The sequence below is a fragment of the Erpetoichthys calabaricus genome, chromosome 8 (assembly GCF_900747795.2).
Source record: "Erpetoichthys calabaricus chromosome 8, fErpCal1.3, whole genome shotgun sequence".
Classification (NCBI taxonomy): domain Eukaryota; kingdom Metazoa; phylum Chordata; class Cladistia; order Polypteriformes; family Polypteridae; genus Erpetoichthys; species Erpetoichthys calabaricus.
The window spans coordinates 68,766,878-68,787,387 of NC_041401.2; the positions used below are offsets into that span (position 1 = coordinate 68,766,878).

At 37.2% G+C, this 20,510-nt stretch overlaps 1 protein-coding gene across 2 annotated transcripts in view; it reads left to right on the plus strand.

The window, feature by feature from the left end:
- The window catches only part of slc43a2b (solute carrier family 43 member 2b), a 76,870-nt gene that overhangs the window by 17,037 nt on the left and 39,323 nt on the right, over positions 1 to 20,510 (plus strand). The gene's annotated exons all lie outside the window — the stretch shown is intronic.

A 20,510-nucleotide genomic window follows, 5' to 3' on the forward strand; every position in this document is an offset into this window, starting at 1 on the left:
CTTCCAAGAAGATCACGTCTCATCCCCCTAGTCTCCCTCCCAGGATTTTTTTTATAATGGATTACAATTATTGTATTTCTGTCAATAGATGAACATGGAACAAAATATATATGCATGGTTGAACCGATTATTATATAGGTGTTTATTTCCTTTTACAAATAAGTAGTATCACTAAGTATATATCTTTACTGAATCAATAAATCACAGTTGCAGACTACCATTATAAAAAGCATGAACATTCATTACATAATCTACAAGGCGATTCTTTTTTTTCAACCTGTTAGTTAAACTCCCTGAACTGCTGATTAGGCATCTTTCTAATCTGTATTAGGCTTGCTTATCAGCTGAGAAAAACCTTACTCAGAACAGTCTGCTCTACAACTTATGAACTTTCAGTTCTTCATGTTCATCTTTTGTATTTAATGTAGTTCTAAAATGACTAGTGGATGTTTTTTTAAAAGATTACTTTCATTTAACATTTGGCTTGACTATAAAAAGTTTCTCTTCAGGGGTCATTTAAAAATGTGAATTTTGAGAATACAAATACAAATTTCTCTTTACACACACATACACATCAGGTTAGAAAGTGGAATTGATACGAGTCTCTTCTGGTTCATATCAGAACATTGAAAAATGTAATCAAATATATAAGGCACAGTCTCCAAATATTAATCAGTTAGATGTTAAGATGTTTTTCCTTTTAAATCCCTCTCCATATTATAACCCTGAAAACATTTTATGGAGAATAGATTGGTGAATAATTTAAGATCAGAGGTCATTAATTACAGCCAAGTACCTTCCTTCAAGAACTTTTACCTTTGCCCATCACGCAGAACAAAAAGGAGAAACTAATCTTATGGAAACTTGCAGACACATTTAAAATGCTCTTTGAAATCACAAAGTATAAATTTATCTTTAAAAGATGTAAAATGTTAAAATTAATTATAGGAAAACAAATATGTGTTCAAAATTAGGCTTTGTGTTTATGCATTTCCACTTTACACATAGAATAAAACTTAAATTTCCATAAAATTAAATGTGCATTTATTAGGTATACTTTTGCCCCTTTATGACTTTGAATTGGATTCTGCAAAGTGAAGAATGCTGTTGTGTAACATGTAATCTCAGTAATTCACTCAATATTCTTAAAAATCTTGTCAGAACTAAAAACTTTGGTTAATAATAATAAAAGTATACCAAAGGTCAGGCCATCACACATGTAAATGGTTTAGAAGCTGGGACTCGGGTTTTCCAAAATATACTCTCTTTATTTTTATGTTTTTGAATATCAATTTCTAAAGAGCCTGTGATCCTACAGACACATTAGAATATAAATATGTATACCTAAAACACTATAGAACATATAATAACACTGAAAACTTGTATCTTTTTAAAGATATATATCATACATAGACAGTATTTCTAAGCGTGATCATAATTTAAATATAGCAGAAATAAACTCTGCAGGAAGACAATGCAAGCCTGTATGTGTAGTTTTCTGTCAGCTCATACAATAGTTTGATTGGCTGATAGGGATTACATTCAAAATGAAGAGGTGAACAATAGCTGAAATTAAAAGAAACACATGCATATTGTCAGTCTGCAGACAAATATGACATAAAACAGATGTAGTTACAGACAGGAGTGTTGCCAAAACAATAAGAACTTAATGGTCTCAACAACTTTCTTTAATTGCTCTATGTATTTATATTTGTGGTACTCTGTATTCAACCAAGGACTCTGTTAACGTGACTATGTTCACATGCATTGTACTTTCTGTAGCTCTCTTATATTTTTATAAGTACACTTTTCTTTGATTTGACAGCATAGACTTACTTTTCAAGTTGAACACTAGGGAGGAAGAAACCCTGAATGGGGCAGAAGTCCATCACATGGCTCATTAAAGCACACATCTACATGGGACCAATTTAGAATTGTCATTACCTAATAGACTGGTCTTTGTTATATTGAAGGTAAAATATCCATATTACTAACCGAGAATGATAAACCGGATATGGACGCAGGTACATGGCATGCCCATGGACGCAGGAGACATAGTGCGCAGGCGCCGAAAGCGAGCGAAGTCTGATCCACCAAGAACGAAAGAGTCACAGCTCAATGATGAAGGAGCTCAACTGAGCACAGACAATACGGAACCCTAACCGTCCACACTACACAGCATAGTCAAACCCGACATAGTACAAGAAGGTGCGTGCGCCTACAACGCGCGTCTAACACACCGCAGGCAGACCCCCGAGATGTTACAGACGCCCCAGAGATACGGACTCCACAGCATATGTGAATCACATTACAGTAATACAATAATATGAGTACTCACAGACAAAACAAACACAACAGGCTTCGGCGTTCTGCCCCACAATCAAACCGGAGAGAGTATGGCGTCCCCAAACGTCCACAAAACACAGCATAGTCAAACCCAAGATAGTACGGAGGGCGCATGCGCCTACAACGACTACCACATGAAACACACACATGGCACTGGAGCTATAATATTAGCTCAACTAACGTAAATAAGTGGCTACAACGCGTCACGGCTCAAAAACAAAAGGAGCTCAACTAACGTAAATAAGAAATGAAGCAACGTGCCCATAGGTAATGACACAGCCACACAAAAAAGAAGATTCAGCCCCCCACCCCAGAGTGAAACGGAAAAAAGTACGGAGTCCACAAAGGTCCACCATACACAGCATAATAGTACGGAAGGCGCGAGTTAGTACGAAAGCCAAAGGCACCTACAACGCGTAATAAGAATAAACGAACGCTCCGTTTTAAACGTACGTCATCCTCACATGTCCAAACTATACAGCATAAGTGAATCACATTACGGTGATGCATTATTAACAGTACAACCACAGAAAACGCTCCGTATTAACAGTAAGTGCAATTATTCATATTACTAACGGTAAACAACGGAGAACTAATGGAGTCAAACTCATTCAAGGACAACACACCATCTTTACTACAAATGTTGTTCATGAAGACATATTCCAATAAATCTTTGTAATGTGCCATGCTATGTGTTCTTTACTTCCTATGTGCGTCATCTACACCTTTACACTCCGATCTATCTCATACATACATCAATGTATTTCAGGATACCCAACACCAGGGGTTGGCGAGCGAAGCGAGCAAGGGGCGGAGCCCCCTAGTCATACTTATGAACAACAAATTCAAGACACCACAGCATTAACAAATGCACCAGCATTCTATGCAGTTTAACAATCTTCTTCTTCTTTCGGCTGCTCCCGTTAGGGGTTGCTACAGCGGATCATCCAAAATTGTTGTCTGCATTTTGATATGGCAAATGCCCTTCCTGATGTAACCCTCCCCATTTATCCGGGATTGGGACCCGCACGAAGAAACACAGTTTGAAATGAATGAGAATCCTCTACCAATCTCAACCATACCTCAGAAGAAAATATGCAACTGTTGTCTCAGTAAAAAAAAGTGTATAGTATGAAAGTGCAAATAGACAACAGCTTAACCAATGTTTTATTTTTCTGTCAAATTTCAGCAGTATGCTTCAGTTGTGGCAGAGCGAAGATTTAGATATGGTGGAAGAAATTAAAAAGCAAAATAGAGTTAAACATTACAAATTAAACGTGGAACAAGCATTTTCACTACATAACTCCCAAATAAGTTATAGTGGTGTTGTATCAACCCTGTCAATGTCTGTCAGTCAACTTTTACATTTGATGCATAATTTCAGTTTGCCTCTCTCATAGCATAGCAATGGTAATCTGTCTGTAAGAGCTAATAAGTCCAGCAACCCACACTGTGCTTTCTAACAGGTTCCCAAAGCCTGAAGGGTTCTTGGGGCTATAAAATCATAAATTACTTTCAAGTGTACTTTTTTGAAAGTCATTTTCAAATATGTAAGCATGAATGTATACAAAAACAGTCAGCCACTAGGTACAAGTAACTACTGTTTTCTAAAGAAATTGTCAAAATGAAATACCAATTTATTGATTCAAGAAAAAAGGTGTCTCTGGCTTAGATGCATATTAATATTGAGATTGTAGTAGCTTTTGTGTTGTGACATGGTCTATAAAGAAATAAAATAATGGTGGCAGAAGATGTGAGGCAATGGCCTCAATGTGCCTATACTTTCTGGAAGACCAAACTCCTTTTTCTTCACAGCATTAACCAAGGTTAGTTAAGCATGGACTGCGCAAATCCTTCAGTACTGTACATAAAAAAAACAAATGGTGCGGTCACCTTCTTCAGTTGAGTAAGCTCTTATTCCATCTGTGACATTTGAAGATAACTTGGTTTTAGTGTTTAATAAAATCAAATTAGCTTTAATTAAAAGGATGCTATGAGGGAGCTGTATTCTATAGGCAGTATAGCTGATGATAGTAGCAAAATTTAAGACAAAACTTGCAAATAGTTGACAGATTACTACTGTAAATGTCATAATTACATGGGTTTGTTTTTTCATTCCCTATAGCAAGATTTTGAAGGTGACTTAAGTTTTGCCTTCCAGGCAGTACTGTAATTGAGTAATTAATAATAGGTTTATCTAAGGGAGTCACATGCTAGTGGAGGACATGAGGTCTCCATGGCAATGTTTCATGCTGTCGACATGGTAGTGAGTTTCTGTTATGCTGTTGGGGGTCAGAGGTGAATTATTGCAAGCAGTTTCTGTTTTAAAAACTTTTACACTCTGGGTAAACACTTTTACTAGGCTTTTGACATTAACGAAGGCATAGTAATAATATTTTTCAGTGTTTCAATAGAAATAATAAATATTTGATTAAAAGAGCTATACACAGTTTGAAATTCCAGATTCAAATGGTAGAATACTCATACCAATTGTGGGCTTAGCAAAGAATGGTTGAAACTGATAAATCACTGAGTAATTTACTGTCCAGTAGAAGAATCACTCCAAGGAAGAAACCTATAGAATCATTCACTAGTTTCAAAAGCCACAGACGAAAATCTTGGTTCCAGTTTCATTTTCCACATGTCAAAAGGATATCAGAAATTTTACTTAGACTAGCCCAATCATTAAAAATTAAAAAAATAAATATAAATAGAAGAACTGAAGAGAGCAATACAGATTGAATATGTTTCATCCATTTGTTTTCTAACCCTGTTTAATCCAATCCATGATTGTTTGGCTAGATTATACTTAAGTAGCATAGAAATTAAAAAAGAACAATAACCTGAACCGAGTGCCAATCCATCCTAGGTTGCACTTGCTCCCACATCAACATGTAGTGCTAAAAAACTCATGTGGGAGCATGTGTACAGACAAGAGTTTGGGCTAGTATTCCAACTAAGGACTCAGCCTAACACAATTTATGCAATGTCTATTATAATACAGGGTGTGGAATAATAATCCATCAAATGTAAAAGGCATTATAAGGTATGAACAATATATTATTTAATCACACTTTCACTACTGTGGTGTTGACAAGAGATCTGTAATCCAAGGAACCAGAGGTAGCCAGTAATTTCACTCTGTGCTGATTAGGATGCTACGCTTGGTAATCTGAAGCAGCCAGCTGTCTCCAACAATGCTAATCGATGTGTAATCCTTGGAAATCTAAAGCAGCACATCATCTCCATCAGAGCTTAGTGAGGCATGATCCATGAGAATTTATATTAGCAAGCTTTTTCATTTATTGAAAGGCTGTGGTATGTTTCTACACGTAATGGTGTTTAGGGCTAGATTGTTGTTCCAGATCCTTTATTCTGTGAACTGATATTATATAAAATATAATCTTGGCAGTAATGGGCAGAAAAAACATTGGATCCCCAAAAGATATAGCCATGGATGATGACCTGTCCAAAATGTAAAGTTTTGAAATTGCACTTTCTTGCATCAGTTTTTAAGGCGAGGTACTCATAGGTGTCATTCATTATTGGAAAAAAAGTAAACATTACCAAGGTAGCAAAAGAAGAAATTTTGAAATAGAAGCAGAGTTTCCTACCAAAGCTGTTTTTTGCTTTACATATTAAGTTGTATGTTGTGTTTTACTTATGATCATAAAAGATGAATGAAAGGGCAGAAATGATCCTCCTCCTTTCACTTACTCAGTCTGGTTCAGGTGGATTCAGCATTTGAGAAAAGTGCCACGTGGGTGTCTGCCATGGGAGTTGTATCAGGCACAACCTGCTGTATTGAAATCATAAAACACACTCACAATACTTAGGAGGAATTATATCTCTTAGTGTACTGCAGACCATCTAGAGTGACCCTCTGAACAACTTACTCATGGCTTTGTGGAAACAACTACAGCTTTCTCTTGAAGTTTGCTTGAGATACTACCATTGTAAGACAGATTATAAAAAATGAAAAGCCAGCCTACAGAGAGGAAGTGGCAGATATTTTAACAGCAAAAGTAAGAAGCTGGTAGTTGACTTTAAAAAACAGGGGAGGGTGTTATGTTTTATATCATTTGAGTTGCTGTAAAAGTAGGTGGTAGTTTAAAGGTATTTGGACTCACCAGTACTACGATATAACTTGGATTTGGCACATAACTCAATTGATCAACGAGGTTTTTAAGTTCCTCCACTTCCTCAGTTGTCTGACATGTGTTCACATATCCTTTTTTCTACAAATATATAATAGAAAATATACCACTACTCTTAAAGTCTCAAAAGTCAATTGTATAAATCTCTATGTATATAAAATCTAACATCCTTCTGTCTGTCTGTCTGTCTGTATGTCTGTCGACTTTTCATGAGAGGACTACTAGACGGATTTAGATTGGGCTTTTTTCTTTAATTTGCTTGAACATTCCGGTTGATCTGATCGCGCCAAGTATCATAGTTCGCTTGCGGTACCGATTTATTTGCGCAAATCCAAGAGAGACACAGAGGGGAGGGGGGTGGGGCCCTCCTCACTCATGCACCAGCCTTGGGGTATATCTTACATCTGCTTAGCTAGTGAACGAGAGAACTACTTAACAGATTTAGATCGGGTTTTTTTCTAGAATTTGTTTGAACATTCCAGTTGATTTTGTGATTCTCATCGCGCTAAGAATCATAATTCACTTGCAGGAGCGATATATTCACGCTAAGGGAGTCGGTCTACCAAGAAGAGTCTAGCTACAGGTTGCAATGCTTAAGACATACATCAGGTAATGCCCACAATGTCAGTCACAAAGCACCCTTTGACTCAGATAACCCTCCCACAAACCTAACCTTAACCATCATGTAATGGGGCCCTAATGTTAATCATAGTCTAATGCGATGGGTGTTACATGACTGACGTTGAGGGCATTTCGTGATGTTGGGGCATTACATGATTGACCTCATAGGTACTGCGGTCTGCAATTACACTCTGTTGGGTCTACCTCTGTGTTTTGGAGTGTAACCTGACTCCGCTTAGCTAGAGATACCTTTTTGTTTATTGATTTTTAAAGTTTGTCCTATTTCATTACTATGTGGGCAGTGCCGTTCGGAATGACTAGTTTGTAATATAAGAAATTACAGGGAGTGCAGAAAATATTGCATGTAATTATTGAAACAGATTATTTACCAATTTACAGTTAGGTCCATAAATATTTTGACAGAGACAACTTTTTTCTAATTTTGGTTCTGTACATTACCACAATGAATTTTAAATGAAACAACTCAGATGCAGTTGAAGTGCAGACTTTCAGCTTTAATTCAGTAGGGTGAACAAAACGATTGCATAAAAATGTGAGGCAACTAAAGCATTTTTTGAACACAATCCCTTCATTTCAGGGGCTCAAAAGTAATTGGACAAATTAAATAACTGGAAATAAAATGTTCATTTCTAATACTTGGTTGAAAACCCTTTGCTGGCAATGACAGCCTGAAGTATTGAACTCATGGACATCACCAGATGCTGGGTTTCCTCCTTTTTAATGCTCTGCCAGGCCTTTACTGCAGCGGCTTTCAGCTGCTGTTTGTTTGTGGGCCTTTGTGTCTGAAGTTTAGTCTTCAACAAGTGAAATGCATGCTCAATTGGGTTAAGATCAGGTGACTGACTTAGCCATTCAAGAATTTTCCACTTCTTTGCTTTAATAAACTCCAGGGTTGCTTTGGCTGTATGTTTTGGGTCATTGTCCATCTGTATCATGAAATGCCGCCCAATTAATTTGACTGCATTTAGCTGGATTTGAGCAGACAGTATGTCTCTGAACAAATTCATTCAGCTGCTTCTGTCCTGTGTCACATCATCAATAAACACTAGTGTCCCAGTGCCACTGGCAGCCATGCATGCCCAAGCCATCACACTGCCTCCACTGTGTTTTACAGATGATGTGGTATGCTTTGGATAATGAGCTGTTCCACACCTTCTCCATACTTTTTTCTTGCCATCATTCTGGTAGAGGTTGATCTTGGTTTCATCTGTCCAAAGAATGTTTTTCCAGAACTGTGCTGGCTTTTTTAGATGTTCTTTAGCAAAGTCCAATCTAGCCTTTCTGTTCTTGAGGCTTATGAGTGGCTTGCACCTTGCAGTGCACCCTCTGTATTTACTTTCATGCAGTCTCCTCTTTCTTGGATATCGATACGCCTACCCCCTGGAGAGTGGTGTTCACTTGGTTGGCTGTTGTGAAGGGGTTTCTCTTCACCATGGAAATGATTCTGCGATTATCCACCACTGTTGTCTTCCGTGGACGTCCAGGTCTTTTTGCGATGCTGAGTTCCCCAGTGCTTGCTTTCTTTCTCTCGATGTACCAAACTGTAGATTTTGCCACTCGTAATATTGTAGCAATTTCTCGGATGGGTTTTTTTCTGTTTTCGCAGCTTAAGGATGGCTTCTTTCACCTGCATGGAGAGCTCCTTTGACCGCATGTTGTCTGTTCACAGCAAAATCTTCCACATGCAAGCACCACACCTCAAATCAACCCGAGGCCTTTTATCTGCTTAATTGATAATGACATAATGACGGACTTGCCCACATCTGCCCATGAAATATAGCCTTTGAGTCAATTGTCCTATTACTTTTGAGCCCCTGAAATGAAGGGATTGTGTTAAAAAATGCTTTAGTTGCCTCACATTTTTATGCAATCCTTTTGTTCACCCCACTGAATTAAAGCTGAAAGTCTGCACTTCAACTGCATCTGAGTTGTTTCATTTAAAATTCATTGTGGCAATGTACAGAACCAAAATTAGAAAAAAGTTGTCTCTGTCCAAATATTTATGGACCTAACTGTAGATGAATTAATTCCTTCAGGAGAGCAAGTAGCATAACAAATATATGGTTCTACTACCTCATTACTATTTTTTTATTCACCAGTAGCTGTTTTGTAGTGTAAAGACTTTTACTTTCATTTTTTTATGAATGAATTGTGGCTTATTATCTTTGGACACTGTTTCAAATACCTATGGTTTATTCCAAATAGTTCTGTCTGAATATCTGAATCGTTACACCTCTAATGGGGAATGCATTTTTCTAGTTAATCATTTCAAAAGTGCTAGGTCACAGAGGATCTTGCAACTGATGATCAAGTAAGAAATGCTGCCAAGGCAGCATTTAATATTGCAATGTGGTCAAAAACTTTTTTCATAATATGTTTGGGGAGAAAAAAATTTATGCATACCAGTGAATAGTCATGGCAAAATTTATGGCTCATGCCAGTTTAAAATTGACTTCCACTGACTTTTCACATGTATGCAAACATGTAAAGGATGGACATTTTCTTGAGGTTTATTACTTCTTTCTTTGACCCAAATACAGTTGTGAATTTAGTCATCTATGATATGTAACCTAAATAATACCAATACGGAAAATATCAATATGCTTTAATAAATAAAGTCCACATGGAAAGGATCCACAATAACAGTGGACATTGCAAAGAAACAGGCAAATCTGTCAGATATATTCAAGAAGCTCTTTCAGGCTGCTGTGTCTCTGTTGGACAAGGGTAAGTCCAAAAGAACTGATTGACTAGCATGTGGTAGAGATCGAAAAGGTCTTTCTTTAAAGGCAAAACCAAAGAATAGTTACTGTATTATTATTAACAAAGGTCTGAACTCTAAGTTATAGTTGAAACAAAACAAAAGTTGAAATTAAACAGTCTTTCAAACTTATTTGGTTAGTTTATTTTTCTGAATGCTGCTCAATCACTGTCATGAATTTTTTCAACCTTTTCCTTAGCCTATAAAAAAAAATGTAAGTATTGTTGTAGGTGTTTTAGAGGCCATGGAATGAAACTGACAGATAGCTTTTTGATTTAGAATATTTTTAAGGCTGCGGTGGGTTGGCACCCTGCCCGGGATTGGTTCCCTGCCTTGTGCCCTGTGTTGGCTGGGATTGGCTCCAGCAGACCCCCGTGACCCTGTGTTCGGATTCAGCGGGTTGGAAAATGGATGGATGGATGGATATTTTTAAGGATGTTATTTTTAAAATACACCTTCTCATGGTAACATTTTGTTTTAATTATGGGTATCACCATTGTTTTCTGTATGTGATGCAAAGTTGCCAGGCTGTTGCTAGGCAGAACCATCATGAGTGCGTGACATTTTCACCCTGATGGTATAAGGGTCAGCCTCATACATTTACCAGCTGTGCAAGTTTGTGAGTAAATTAAAGCTAAAAAGCACTTCATTATTGCTATGATATCTGAGGTTATTATTTTTTTTTCTGTTCTTTGACTTTCATTTATGTCTCTTGCATTTGGCTTTGGCTATGTGAAATCTACAATTTTGTCTCACATTCTGACCTTTGTTTATTTAATTGCTCTGTTCCTAGTTATAAACCTTGCCTTTTTATTACAATTCTGATCTATCTGATGATTCCATCTTACTTTTCCTTTTGACTGCTGATAGTACATTGTAAACATTTTAAATATTATGGCGCCCATAATGTCATTGGCTATTTTACATATGTCATGCACCTAGCAGTAACATGTGATGGTGGCATATGTGCAACTAAATCCATACGTTGGCAACTATATATATACAGTATATATATATATTGTGGCACGCGGCTGGGGGTGGCACCCAGCCGGGACACCCAGGAAGACAGGAGGAAGGCTCATTCCTCCTCCAGACCGCGAGGGGGCGTCCGCCCTGGTTGTATTGGGGGCCACAGGTACAGGGCTTGGAAGCCCAACCCTGTAGGGGCCCGTGGTCACCGCCAGGGGGCGTCCGCCTGCCTGAAGGACCTGGGCCCCCAGCACTTCCGCCACACCAGGAAGTGCTGGGGGGAAGAAGACTGGGGACACCCGGAGTGCTTCCGGGAGCACAGCCGGCACTTCCGCCACACAGTGGAGTGTCCGCAGAGGAGTGTCGGGAAAGCACCTGGAGCCCATCCGGGCATGTATAAAAGGGGCCACCTCCCTACAAACATGGACTGGAGTCGGGTGAGGAGTGGACAGGGTTCTGAGTGAAGGAGAGTGGAGGTGGCCTGAAGGAAGCAGGCACTGGAAGCGAGCCCTGGACTTTGGGGAGATTGGTGCTGGAGGCACTGGTTTTGTGCACATATGGACCTTGTAAATATGTACAATAAACATGTGGTGGACTTAAGAATGGTGTCCGTCTGTCTGTGTCCGGGCTGCCTCTCACAATATATATATATATATATATATATATATATATACTATGTATGACTATATAAATATTCATAATCAAAAATAACAATTCATAATACATAAAAAATATTTAAAAAATTAAATGTGCTTCTGATACAGGCAGAATGATTTACACTTTTGCATGCACTCCCTTTTACACAAGCAGTCACCCTTCTCATCGTCTCTATTTCTGTCTGTCATCTTTCTTTTTTTGCACCAGTGATCCTTTGCCCCAATTTTTCTTGTTGACTTTAGAACTTCCTCTAGAAGTGCATTGTGTCCTCATGGGTTCACATTAAGTGAAAAGCTCAGGCTTCCTGGGGGTGAAATTCAAAATGACCTCTTTTCCAGTTGGTAGTTATCAAAGAGAAATGTTGCAGGTAACTTTAAAATGAAAATTTGCCAAAATATAACATGACTGAATTTTCTTTTCATTTCATTATATAATATTAAAATATCTGCACAATAAAAGATATTTTATAATCAAGTTTTATTTAATACAATGTAGAATGTGCTTAATTAATTTTCTTTATTTTAATGAAAAAAAGTTAGAGCAAATCTTCCATTGCTTTTTGTATAGATCACAAAGAAAATCAACTGAAAACTCCATTTTCTTAAAAACACTATAGGTTGAAATCCACAGTAACAGATTAGGAAACTATGACATTACACATGGTAACTCTGAAAATTTCTATAGCACATGAACATAGTACCTTTGCACTCTTGGGTGCTCTGTTGGCTTTAGAGTGCTATGACTCCATAACTGCCCATTTTTTTTAACAGAGGTAATATGTACTGTGGCCTGTTGCTGTTCTCCTTGCAGGATTGTAGTGACATTGTGCCAATCATTCTCCTTACATGGGTAACCTCATCCCAATTTTCTCAGTCAGAGACTATGGGATACTACCTGTTGATGTGGTGGTCTTGTAGCTTCTTGTCATACATCCATTCCTTCTCCAACTCTTCCAAGAAGAAGGCAGACACATACAACCCTTGCTGAATGTTCTAGCTTCTCCTAAAGTTTACGGTCATTCCAAAGCAATATTACCTCTTATTGCTCTTGTGTATTTAGTGCTTGTCTTTCCACAGGACTTCACCATTTGCTGTGCTTTTCTGATAATTTCCTTGTCCCTGGCAACCCCCACCCCCAGGACCACTCTCTGTAGCCAAACACACTTATCATCCTGCCGTAGTTTAAAGAAAAGTCATTTTCTGCTTAGCCACGGGAAAAAGAACAATTATGCAGCAAACACAGACAAAAAAACATCCTCTGCTGCTTTGGACTAAATTGGACAACTTTATTGGCTTATCTTAATGTGACTTTTTTTTTAAAAACAGTTATTTACAAAGTTTTATTTATTTTTGCAAAAAAATTGAAATTTTTGACTAAAGTGTCTACTCCAGCTTTACCTGTGATACTGCTAATGCACTCCTATTATTAGATATTACTATAGTAACAAAAGAGGCTTAACTGTTCGCACCCTATGCTAGGAAATAATTGTTTTCACAGACATCTCGAATGTTTGAAAGAGGTTTAGAAAGTTTTGAAAAACTGGCTTTTAGTGAGTCTAACTACAGCTAACTAAGAAGTAATCAGTCACACCTTAGTAAACCCTGTAAGCCTGTAAGAATAGGGCAGATTCAGGGGAGCATTGTTAAACATGCATCACCTGTGTCTCAAGGTCTCTAGAACACTCCCATCACAATATGCGTATTGTTTCCTGGTGTATGAATACCTTCCAGGTGTGGACAGTTTTTTAATCCTGAAGATTTTACTTCAAGTTCTCCTGTAGTGGGTGGTTGCTCATTTTTATAAGAAGTAGATTTTTTACATGATAGAGTTAAAAAATGTAGTTTCCTTGAATTTAAGTTGCAGCCTGTGGGGAATTACAATATTAAGTCTCTTGTAACTTTGGTGAATAACAAATTCTATATTGACGTTTTCTTCTCTATTCTTTTTTATTTCAAAGCATTGAAACTAAAAATTACTTTTTTGCCACAGTATTGTTTTATATTACCAAAAAATCTGTTACAAACCACTGAATTACATAATCTCAAAACAGTGAAGAAACATTTTCCTAATAGTTTGGAAGCAACTTTATCATTAGAGTTTGGTAAAGTCATAGTTCTTTTGCTGACATTTCATTTATTTTGCTTCATTGCACAATCTTACATTTATTGAAGAAATGAATTGCTGAGTAGTGAAACAGAAAGATTAAAGGTTCTTAACATTCATATAGTTTTTTTTAACTTAATGTACTGTACAGTTATTTACAGATGTTATTTATCATCAGAGATACTTGACAGTAAAATGTAATGCTTACAGCATCCACATCTAATGTATTAAATAAAAATTGCTGTACATCAAGCAAAATCTGTTGAAGCTTCTGGGTAAATTGGTGCTATCCTAGCAATAACAAACACAAGGTAGGAGCTGACCCAAGAAGGAATGCCAATACACTACAGAGTGCCTAAAATGCCAGTCACACACATGGAGAGACAAAGGCTAATAAGGCTGACAGTGTTTGGTTTGTAATAGAAGACTGAACTGCCTATAGCTTAATCAGCTGAACATTCATTTTATTTTTTATAACCAACTGAATTTTGAATCTGTGTTTGGAATTACATCGTGACAACGCAACATATAACTGCCCTTGAGTGAATATTGTTTCTTTCTCTCTACAAGAAATGTGTCTGACATAACCACGCAGGACTTTTCCAAATCTCTTTGCATAAGCTCTTGTCGTCTCGCAAGACATGAAAGTGTCTCTGAGACAATCACGTCTCGTCTCCTTCCAAGATTTTTTTTTATAATAGAGAGATAATGTTATCAAAGTTTAAGCCTCAGGATTTATTATCATTATTGGTAATGTCTTGGGGTTATTATTTCTACTGTGAGGGACGGCTGGCATTTCAGTCTGGCTGGGACATCCCTAAACAGAAAGAAGGAGGAAGAGCAGGCTTTTGAAGGCACTGCATCCCCCAGGACGCTAGGTGGCAGCTCCCCTGGACGGCAACGGTTCCTCGGATTACCTCAAAGCATCCTGGGACGTGGAGTCTGTTTCCTCAGCCCTGTTGGGTGCCATGGGTGCCGCCAGGGGGAGTTCACAAAGAACCTGGGGATGCCTACTATTATGACAACGCAGAAGTACTGTGGAGTCACGGGGACCGAAGTCCGCACTACTTCCGGGCTACATGAAAAGGATGATGTGGCGTTTGACCCGGAGAAGGAACACTTCCGGGTTATGAACTATTTAAAGGACTTTGGGAATCCCAGCAAAGAGAGTCGGAGTTGGGTGGTAGAGTGACAGAGTTGCTGGGAGGAATGGAGAATTGATTATTGTATTGATTATTGTTTATTATTATAAGTATTGGAGAATTGTGGAGTGTGTGGTGCTTTGTACACTGTATTGAAGAATTTATTAAAGAAATCTTCTTGGTGCTTTTACACGTGTGTCCTGGATGTCTGTCTGGTGGGTTTAGCGGGGAAACAGCGCTTCTAGCGTCCACACTACCTTAATCTGTTTCTAGTTTTTTGTTCCCTGTTTTGATCCTTCCATTTTCTTTTCATCATGCTATTGTTTTTGACTGTATTCAATGTTACCTTTAAATAATATCTTTAGTGGCAGTTATGTTGTGCGCTGGATTTAGGCCAGACACCCAAAGTGAAGTAAAGGATTGATGCCCTCAAGAATGTGCCAGGTGGTGCGGTCTGCTCACAGTGGATGGGTATGGTAACCGAATCAAACAGAATAAACTGTAGCTCAACTGAGCCAATATACTTAACGCTCTTCCCAAGTCATGTTTATAAAAAATGACACATGTATCATGAAACAAATTGAATGCTGAATATATTTAAAACATTTTAAAGCAGAAGAAGTAGTCATGATTGGATCATTTTGGTAAGTGAAAGACACTATTTCAAACTGCCTGCAGTCTTGCACTACTCCCATAGTGAAAAAATGCATCTTTTCAATCAAATTCACAAGAGGAAGAACTGATCTCATATAAACTAATAAGCACTGTGTCTGTTGCATGTGAAATAACTGCAGAAAAGTATTTAAAAAGGACAAACATATTGATTAAAAAAAGATGGAGCCTTTTGAATAACCTGAAAATTAGTGCTAAGAAGGAGAATGTACATGTTAAAATTTAACTTTTAATGAGAAAGAGTACAGATAAAGAGGGTAATGCTGAACTTGGAATTAGTTTATAAGTGAAGTCCAATAAATCCTTAATCAGCAACAATTTTGTGGACAAGTTGCACTAGCACTTAAGAAATGCAAAAATGTCTAAATACAGTAAGTACAAAATTCAGCTTACTGTACAGATTAAAAAATATTCCTATACAACAGGAAAGAAACTTCAAAAAGAAGGTTGGGGAGTTGATAATGACACTAAAGAAACTTGTCAAATGCAGTAGTCATCTTTCAAGCAGCAAGTAATTAAAGAGAGTAATAAGAAGTTAGCCTATATGACTAAAATAGTATTGAATATATGGTAAATTAAAAAATGTGCTGAAATACTACAATAATCTTATAAGATGATATATAAAACAATGCAAATGCTCTGTTATGCTGTAAGTGCACTCATAATGTAAACCATAAGACTAAAATGTGTGTCAGACCTTAAGAAGCTAAGGGGCTCAGATACACTAAGCAAAGAACACTTTGTGGAAATCTAATCCATTTATCCTTCCATTCTCTTTCTGAAATAAGCACAGGGAGCTGCAATCAAGCCCAGTAGCAATGAAGGCAAGGCAGGAACTACGCTGTCGTGCTAGACCACTCAACATTAGGCATCCCACAAACTACATGCTTTTGAATAGGAGGAAATGAGAATACCCTTTAGAAACATGCACTAACATGAATAATTTGCAGAGTTCAGAATAAAAGCATCAAAGCCAAAAGTAAACTCCCAGTAAATTTTCTAAATACTAGGACAAATAATTTTGAGACATTTCTCAGTTAAATGAAATATTCACTTCTTCATGCTGTTGCCGTATGCATTAGCCAGTCTTTCTTAACATTTCTGATAACTTGATTTGGTAGGAATTGCTCATGAAATCGGTATATTTCCACAAGGCACCCTGGAAGAGTTGGGAAAAACAAATAAGAAACAAAGGCACTAGGTCTACAGGTCATTAAAATGAAACCAGACAGCATCCTTTATGTATAAACAACAGTTTCAAACAAAGACTGTTTGCTGCATTGTTTGATAAACAAGAAGACTGACAATATATTTCAAGTCAAGACCTGATGAGGCATCTATCTGTTAACCTGGCTAGAAGATCGTCAGCCGTGTTTAGGGGTCTGCTGACTAAAATCAGCACTTCCAATACTTTGTTGTGCATTATTTGCTATTTACATGGATTATAAGCCTTTGAAGAAGAAGGAAAAGAAATGTTGTTTTTGAACGATTGCTCAATGTGTTTGATAAAAAAGTGTCACTCTTCAGACAATAGCTACTGCTGTAGCATTAAACATCTGCAGTGTCTGTCATCACCACTGACTCAGCACAGTGGCAGTTTCAAGGCTTACTCAGCAAAAAAAAAAAAAAACCTTTCCTCCAACAGAGATGTTTGTGGAGTTAAAAAAAAAACACCCTTCCCCCTCCATGAATTCTCCGTCCACCATCAGTTTGCACACCAGCTTCCCTCATCTGCAAGAAGCCCAGTATATGGGGGTGGGGAATATGCTTTGGTTACTGCCATATTGATTGAAAAACAAGCAAGGCACTTAAGGAAACTTGTCGGGTTTAATATTGTGCAATAAAGAAGTGCAGTGCAAGGTGCCAAATAATGTCTGCCAGTATGAGGTGTGAGAGTAGCCATGTATAAATAGCTACTGGGTTAATTAGATTGTTTTAATTTATTAACTGCTGTACATTTGTTTTGTAGCTTGTAAAGGTCAGAAAATTGTTACAAATGCAGTTAATATGCAAGTAGCAGTGTACTGTCTAACTGCATTAAATACAGAATCAAAAATTAGGTGTTTATATCATTCAGTGTCTTTTTTAAACTGGATACATTCTTTCTTTAACATTATTATGATTTCATATTATGGGAATCAAATCTCCAGGATACCCCTAGTCTGACGTTTAAAGATGTGCTGAAGAAATTGTGGAATAACTGAATTTGCAAAAGCTCAGAAATCATATATTTAGCATTGCATATATTTGTGTTGCTGACATTTTTGTTTTTAACCTTTCATGGTAAACTCCATTTCAGAAATGCTTTTCAAGATAATTTTTGCAAAGATACATACTGTTACCATTGAAACACAGGTATGTTAAAGGACTTGTGTAGTGTCAAAGAGATAGAACAATGGAGACTTGAATCTGTTATTAGATGTTTGTTCAGCTGTGTGTCCAATGGTTACTACTTATAAGATGCAGTACCAATATCTGGTCATTTCCCATGTAGGAGATTAGAGAATGTCAGGCAGATATAGTAGGCTGTAAGAAATTGGTTTACAATGCACACACAAATAACAGTTCAAATGAACTAATAAAGTACAATCAATGTAAGTTATTTTAAATGCATGATAGCACATATTATATGAACACCAGGAATAGCTAGAAAAATTTAAAATGAGCTGATAATACATAGAAGTAGATTGAACAGAAGGGCCACTAATTAGTACAGTTCAGTAACCATCAGTCCATTAGGTAAATTAGTACAACTCGGTACATAGCCTAACAACTAGTTTTGCGAGTCTTAAATACTAACGGGCACTGATGAGGTTTGAGGCACAATCTGAATACTTAACACTGATGGAGAATAATAGAAAGAGATCTGTTGAAAGCTCCATAGAAACTGGACCTGCAAACTTAAAATAATGTTCACCAAGTTTTGCTCAAATGAATTAAGATTTAGATTATTAGGGGGCTCTGCTCCATGCTCACTTCACTCACCAACCCCCTGGTGGGCACTAAACACTTTGCTGTTCTGCCACTCGTGTATAGAGAAGTGGATGATTTAAACACAATGTTAAAATTGTTACATATGCATAATAGACCTAACTATTTTACATTACAGCGAGTAATTAACCATAGTAAAAAATAGTAAAACGTAATAAATTGAAAGGAAATTATGTTTCATGTTGTGTTAGAGGTATTCGTTATGTTATACATTTTCGTTCTGTTTAGCTTTGAAATTAACATGCCGGTGGAAGACGGATGGTGTTAACGGTTGTAGATATTCTATGGGATATTGTAAGTTGATGTTTTCATCTTTTGCACGATCACCACCAACTTTTTCAGCATAGTCTATTGATACACATTTAACTAATTTGCCATGTAACTGATCGACAATTTTTGTGTTAATTCGTTTGATTTCATCGTTTCTCTGTGCTAGAATTGCCTGTGTACTCATTTCTTCTGTTGATAACCCTATGGGATGAAATTCTTCAATAAGATTTGGACATAATAAGTCTTCTTTTATTGGGAGCTTAAAGTGAGGAAAACGTAAAAAACTATTACACCTGAGAGTGCAGGAACTGTGTCTGACAAAAGCATTCACACGAATGAAAGGTGAGAGGACCGTAGGTGTGGGCCGTTAACCGGAAATGATTGAGAGCAGAGCGGGACTTGAAAAAATCTCTTGGCAATACAGTAGTCTCGTCTTGTCTCAAGATTTTCTTTTATAATAAAGAGATATAAAGCAAGAAATAATTCGATATCAGAGTGGAAGCCATTTTTGTTGCATTAACTAAAAAGTACTTGCTTGCTTGCTTCATTACATTAGGTACAGGGTGATTTAGAAATCTTGAAACAACATTTTAAAACTGTTGCGTTGTGTTAATACTTTGGGAAGACCATTTCAAAGAGAGTTTTACCAGTGTAATTATTTGCTTGATTTATATTGTTTCTTTGATTATTGGGACTTTCATTTAAGGATTTTCAGAGTACATTTGTATTTCCTTCCAAACCAATACAGAAATAACTTCTGTCCCTCTCTTTCCCTCCCTTTCACTGGGCAATGTCAAAAATTGTTTTTTTTTTTTTAGATATCTGGAAACAGTGTTTTAATCAGAAAGCTTGCAAGCAGAAATCTGTTGCTGTTTTATGATAATTGATTAGTATAGTTTATGTTATTAGTGTCTTTGCAGTCATGATGCTTACTCGATGATGATGACATAATGACACAGAATTCTGGATACCGTCCCAGGTACCTCCTGTATGAACTCTGCCCGTTCTCCCTATGTCTGTGCAGATCTTTCCCCAGGTATTCCAGTTTTCCTTCCAAAGACCAAAGAAGTGTGTTTAGGAGTGAATTGGCATCTCCAGTCTGGCCCAACATGATTGTGTTTGGGTATTTATGCAAGCATGTCCTATGATGTTCTTGTTTAGTTCCCAACTTGAGCTCTCTGTTGCCTTTATAGGAAGTGGCTCACTTCAACCCCAAAGTGGAGATTCAGGCTAGGAAATTAAAAAAAATGAGAAAAACTTTAATTGTATAATGTGTGTGCAGTCAAATCTATATTTAACAACATTTAACTTTAAACTCCAGTTGTTTGCCGTTAGATTTGTTTGAATATATGTGCTTGTGGCATTGTGCATATTTGTATCTACATGTAATTGTTTATGTGGAGCCTGCCTGCCATAAATCTGAGCTTGTAAATACAAGATTGTGTGGGTGTTTGGCCCCAGATGTGCTTCTTTCTGCCTGGCAACTCCTCCTGGCTCTATTCTCCCCCAGAAGGGCTGGCTTTGTTCCTTTTGTTGATGTTTTTTTGCTGAAACAAGGTGACCTTTTACCTATTTCCCGCTGTTTTAAGTTCACCCTTCTGGTGTATTTTGCTAAAAGTGCCTAATAAGAGGAAAATGTATGTTGAGACTGGGATTTAGAAATAGAATCTATAGATTTATTTGGTATAAGCAGTTATTTTAGTGCTGTGTTAAATGTGAAAGCCAGCTTTTAGCCAAACATCTGATTTTGTGTGCACCTATCTTGTATTCTGTTTGCTTTTCCTTTAACTTAAGTTTCTA